At 52.0% G+C, this 5293-nt stretch overlaps 1 non-coding gene across 1 annotated transcript in view; it reads right to left on the minus strand.

Annotated features, from left to right (window-relative positions):
• The window catches only part of LOC126446834 (small subunit ribosomal RNA), a 1910-nt gene extending 591 nt beyond the window's left edge, over nucleotides 1-1319 (minus strand). The window contains exon 1 of the ribosomal RNA XR_007583490.1: nucleotides 1-1319. This exon is cut by the window's left edge and continues 591 nt beyond it. This is a non-coding gene — a ribosomal RNA (small subunit ribosomal RNA).
• Between the last annotated feature and the right edge of the window lie 3974 nt (nucleotides 1320-5293).

The raw sequence follows: 5293 nt of genomic DNA on the forward strand, positions 1-5293 counted from the left end.
GTCCGGGCCTGGTGAGGTTTCCCGTGTTGAGTCAAATTAAGCCGCAGGCTCCACTCCTGGTGGTGCCCTTCCGTCAATTCCTTTAAGTTTCAGCTTTGCAACCATACTTCCCCCGGAACCCAAAAGCTTTGGTTTCCCGGAGGCTGCCCGCCGAGTCATCGGAGGAACTGCGGCGGATCGCTGGCTGGCATCGTTTATGGTTAGAACTAGGGCGGTATCTGATCGCCTTCGAACCTCTAACTTTCGTTCTTGATTAATGAAAACATACTTGGCAAATGCTTTCGCTTCTGTTCGTCTTGCGACGATCCAAGAATTTCACCTCTAACGTCGCAATACGAATGCCCCCGCCTGTCCCTATTAATCATTACCTCGGGTTCCGAAAACCAACAAAATAGAACCGAGGTCCTATTCCATTATTCCATGCACACAGTATTCAGGCGGGCTTGCCTGCTTTAAGCACTCTAATTTGTTCAAAGTAAACGTGCCGGCCCACCGAGACACTCACTCAAGAGCACCCTGGTAGGATTGCAACGGGGTCCGCCTCGGGACGCACGAGCACGCACGAGGCGCGTCGCACGCCTTCAGCTCGCCCCACCGGCAGGACGTCCCACGATACATGCCAGTTAAACACCGACGGGCGGTGAACCAACAGCGTGGGACACAAATCCAACTACGAGCTTTTTAACCGCAACAACTTTAATATACGCTATTGGAGCTGGAATTACCGCGGCTGCTGGCACCAGACTTGCCCTCCAATAGATACTCGTTAAAGGATTTAAAGTGTACTCATTCCGATTACGGGGCCTCGGATGAGTCCCGTATCGTTATTTTTCGTCACTACCTCCCCGTGCCGGGAGTGGGTAATTTGCGCGCCTGCTGCCTTCCTTGGATGTGGTAGCCGTTTCTCAGGCTCCCTCTCCGGAATCGAACCCTGATTCCCCGTTACCCGTTACAACCATGGTAGGCGCAGAACCTACCATCGACAGTTGATAAGGCAGACATTTGAAAGATGCGTCGCCGGTACGAGGACCGTGCGATCAGCCCAAAGTTATTCAGAGTCACCAAGGCAAACGGACCGGACGAGCCGACCGATTGGTTTTGATCTAATAAAAGCGTCCCTTCCATCTCTGGTCGGGACTCTGTTTGCATGTATTAGCTCTAGAATTACCACAGTTATCCAAGTAACGTGGGTACGATCTAAGGAACCATAACTGATTTAATGAGCCATTCGCGGTTTCACCTTAATGCGGCTTGTACTGAGACATGCATGGCTTAATCTTTGAGACAAGCATATGACTACTGGCAGGATCAACCAGGGAGCTGCGTCAACTAGAGCTGAGCAGCCGGCCGCCCGGGAGTGTGTCCCGGGGGCCCGCGCGAACACGCAAGCGTCCGCTCAATTATTCTGCAAACAGGAGGAGGCTGAGCTCCCCTGCACAATACACCTCGAAACCCTCTCAGGTCCCGGCGGCGCGCAGCGCCGTCCTAAGTACTTGGTCGGGTTCGAGAGGGGCGCAATCGCCCGGAGTTTGGCGAGTAGACGCTTTAGGTGCGACCACCCGTGCTCCCAACTGAGCTTGCCGCTGCCGACAGAGGCCCGGGAGCGTGCTGTCGTGGCATTGCCGGCGGGAGACAACACGCGCCACCTACGGTGGCCGGCAGCTCCAACGCCAGCGCCACAGAAGGACAAAAGCCCCACTTGGGTGCCGAAGCGAACTCTCCCAGCACAGCGCACGCGCCAACACGTCCGCACAGCTGCGATACAATCCACCTGCGAGAACCGCAGAGGCGACCGAGCAGCAGACGGCGTCGCGGCGCCGAGCGCCGGGCGGCGGCGCATCCTCAGCGCACACAGTCCCTCAATCGGACCAGCACACTGCAGATGTCCACCGCGCTTCGCACCGGGCCCGCGAGGACCTACTTTGGCCGCACGGCGCCGCGTGCAGGGTGCGCCGGCGCGCAGCTGCGCCGCCTGCCGCCTCCGTCGGCCGGCGCGCCTGCCACTGGCCGCCCCCACCAGCCGGCTGTAGCGCGTGCGCCCACGCACCGCGCGGCCAGCACGCCGGGAGGCCCCCCCTCACCGGCCGGGGACGGTCCCACCCAGCCACCGCCGCGTATCGCTTCACACCCACATGCCATTCACGTTCGTGGGCATGGTGGGTATCGCTGAAACAACCGGTTGGTAGCTCAACCGATCGTCGCCATCACTGATTCACCTCTAGCGAGAACAACCGCACCACAACGGTTTACCAGTTCTTCATTTGCGTAACGTCACCAGCAAACGTAGACGTCCATCGCCATTTGCAAATTCAACGATTGTTGCATGCCTGTGTCAGGTGTCACGACACACTATGTCTGCCCACATACACGCAACAACATGTGCACGCTTCGCGAACACGTGGAAGGTGGCCCCCGTACGTATGCGATGTCCATTGCGCGAACGACTGTCAACCGGCCTCTGTCGCATGTCGCAGATGTGGAACGCAGTGCACCATGCTATCACGGTGTGTGAGAAGAGACGACTACGTCTGACAACACGCGCCACTACATCAACAGACGGCTCATGCTGATCGCCATCCACGGCATACCATACTTCAATCCAGCTCTTATAGGGAGACGACACGTAGCTGAGTGCACAATATTTGGACCGTATGGTTCGCCGTTGTTGGCGCAGTCGTGGTACGGTCACACATGTACCACGATGTATCATTCAGTACATGAGGACCAATGTGCAGTACAGTGTGTGATTTGGACGTACAACATCAGCGGACAGTTGACACAAGCCGTACCACAACGTAGGCTGTGCTTCGCCATGCGAATGCCAATGAACAACTGCGAAGGGCATTGAGCATGTACGTCCTGCTGCCATCCGCATTACAGTGTATAGCTGCAAGGTGTTTAACATGAAGCGATACTCTGGGGACCGGGCAGTGCGAGTAGCAAACTATATTGCGGGGGTTGCAGTTAGGCAACACTACACTAATTTAACGCGTCGTATGACAATTACAGAGCAGGTTAAGGCCCAACGTGTGTTGGGTTAAGGTACAATATAGGTTAGGTTAAGGTACAATATAGGTTAGGTTACGGTACAATATGGGTTAGGTTAAGGGGACAATATGGGTTAGGTTAAGGGACAATATAGGTTAGGTTAAGGGACAATATGGGTTAGGTTAAGGGACAATATGGGTTAGGTTAAGGGACAATATGGGTTAGGTTAAGGGACAATATGGGTTAGGTTAAGGGACAATATAGGTTAGGTTAAGGGACAATATAGGTTAGGTTAAGGGACAATATAGGTTAGGTTAAGGGACAATATAGGTTAGGTTAAGGGACAATATAGGTTAGGTTAAGGGACAATATAGGTTAGGTTAAGGGACAATATAGGTTAGGTTAAGGGACAATATAGGTTAGGTTAAGGGACAATATAGGTTAGGTTAAGGGACAATATAGGTTAGGTTAAGGGACAATATAGGTTAGGTTAAGGGACAATATAGGTTAGGTTAAGGGACAATATCGGTTAGGTTAAGGGACAATATGGGTTAGGTTAAGGGACAATATAGGTTAGGTTAAGGGACAATATAGGTTAGGTTAAGGGACAATATAGGTTAGGTTAAGGGACAATATAGGTTAGGTTAAGGGACAATATAGGTTAGGTTAAGGGACAATATAGGTTAGGTTAAGGGACAATATAGGTTAGGTTAAGGGACAATATGGGTTAGGTTAAGGGACAATATAGGTTAGGTTAAGGGACAATATAGGTTAGGTTAAGGGACAATATGGGTTAGGTTAAGGGACAATATGGGTTAGGTTAAGGCGCAATATGGGTTAGGTTAAGGCGCAATATAGGTTAGGTTAAGCGACAATATGGGTTAGGTTAAGGGACAATATAGGTTAGGTTAAGGCGCAATATGGGTTAGGTTAAGGCGCAATATGGGTTAGGTTAAGGCGCAATATGGGTTAGGTTAAGGCGCAATATGGGTTAGGTTAAGGCGCAATATGGGTTAGGTTAAGGCGCAATATGGGTTAGGTTAAGGCGCAATATGGGTTAGGTTAAGGCGCAATATGGGTTAGGTTAAGGCGCAATATGGGTTAGGTTAAGGCGCAATATGGGTTAGGTTAAGGCGCAATATGGGTTAGGTTAAGGCGCAATATGGGTTAGGTTAAGGCGCAATATGGGTTAGGTTAAGGCGCAATATGGGTTAGGTTAAGGCGCAATATGGGTTAGGTTAAGGTACACATTGTTGTAAGGAAAGGTGTATTGGGGGGGGGGGGGGGGGGGGGCGGCGGCGGCGGCGGCCGGTTTGTTGATTGTGATTATAGTAAGTGGATGCCTGCGGCATCATCTGATTTGCCACGTCAGGATGCACCTTTGGCTCATGACAGGCGGCGCTCTGATTCCATGCTTGTGGCAGACCTGTGTCTTTCATTCCTGCCATTGTTTGTGTGCTGTGACAGGAGGCAGTATTGTGATGTTGGGTGTACCCCTGTGTAGGACGTGTGTGGGTGTTGGTGGCTTAGCTGAGCAATGGTGGTTGTCGGAAGGGTGGGATATTCTGTTTTGTGAGTGGACCTCCCGGTCTGGTTATGATAGTGTGGATTGTCTAATGTGGCGGAGAGGATGCACTGGGTGTTGTTCCATGCTGGTGCTTACATATTGTCTCTGTGCCTGTTACAGGCAGAGAGTAGTGCGTGATAAGAGTGTCTGGCTGACGTGTGGTTGTGATTGTGAGCAGAGTCTTTCAGCATGTATACGGACAGTTGTATACATTATCTGTATTTTGATGGCTCTATCTATTACTAATCAGCGCCGTGTATACGTTTCATCCGGTTCCAGTCGAAACTGTTGTATCTCTGTACATTAGTGACACGGCGAGGCCGCCATGTAGTTACTCGTCTCGGCAGCTTCCACCGGTGTATGGCAAATGATTATAAGGAATCAGTCTAGTCGTCAATACCGATAGTGTGACGTCACATGTCTGGGGTGGGGGACGCTGCGCCCTTCTGGTGGGTCATGGCCTAGAAAGACTCTTCCCACGCAGGGGGGGCTTGGACTGTCATTGACTCTTCCGAGTAATATACTTGCCGTACGTTTTTGCGACTGCGAGTGCAACGCTCACCGGTACCGACATGGATGGAGCGCCTCCTAGCTGCCGCTGAGCATCTGCATTCGTACAGAGAGCAACGCGATCGCGTCTGTAGCTCGTACGTGGTACAGCTCGCAGCTCATGTATATGGACAGCGGGAATGTCGCATATTGGACATAACTCTTCATGAAACGCACGTTATAGGGGTG

Source organism: Schistocerca serialis, unplaced genomic scaffold (assembly GCF_023864345.2).
Source record: "Schistocerca serialis cubense isolate TAMUIC-IGC-003099 unplaced genomic scaffold, iqSchSeri2.2 HiC_scaffold_435, whole genome shotgun sequence".
Classification (NCBI taxonomy): Eukaryota; Metazoa; Arthropoda; class Insecta; order Orthoptera; family Acrididae; genus Schistocerca; species Schistocerca serialis.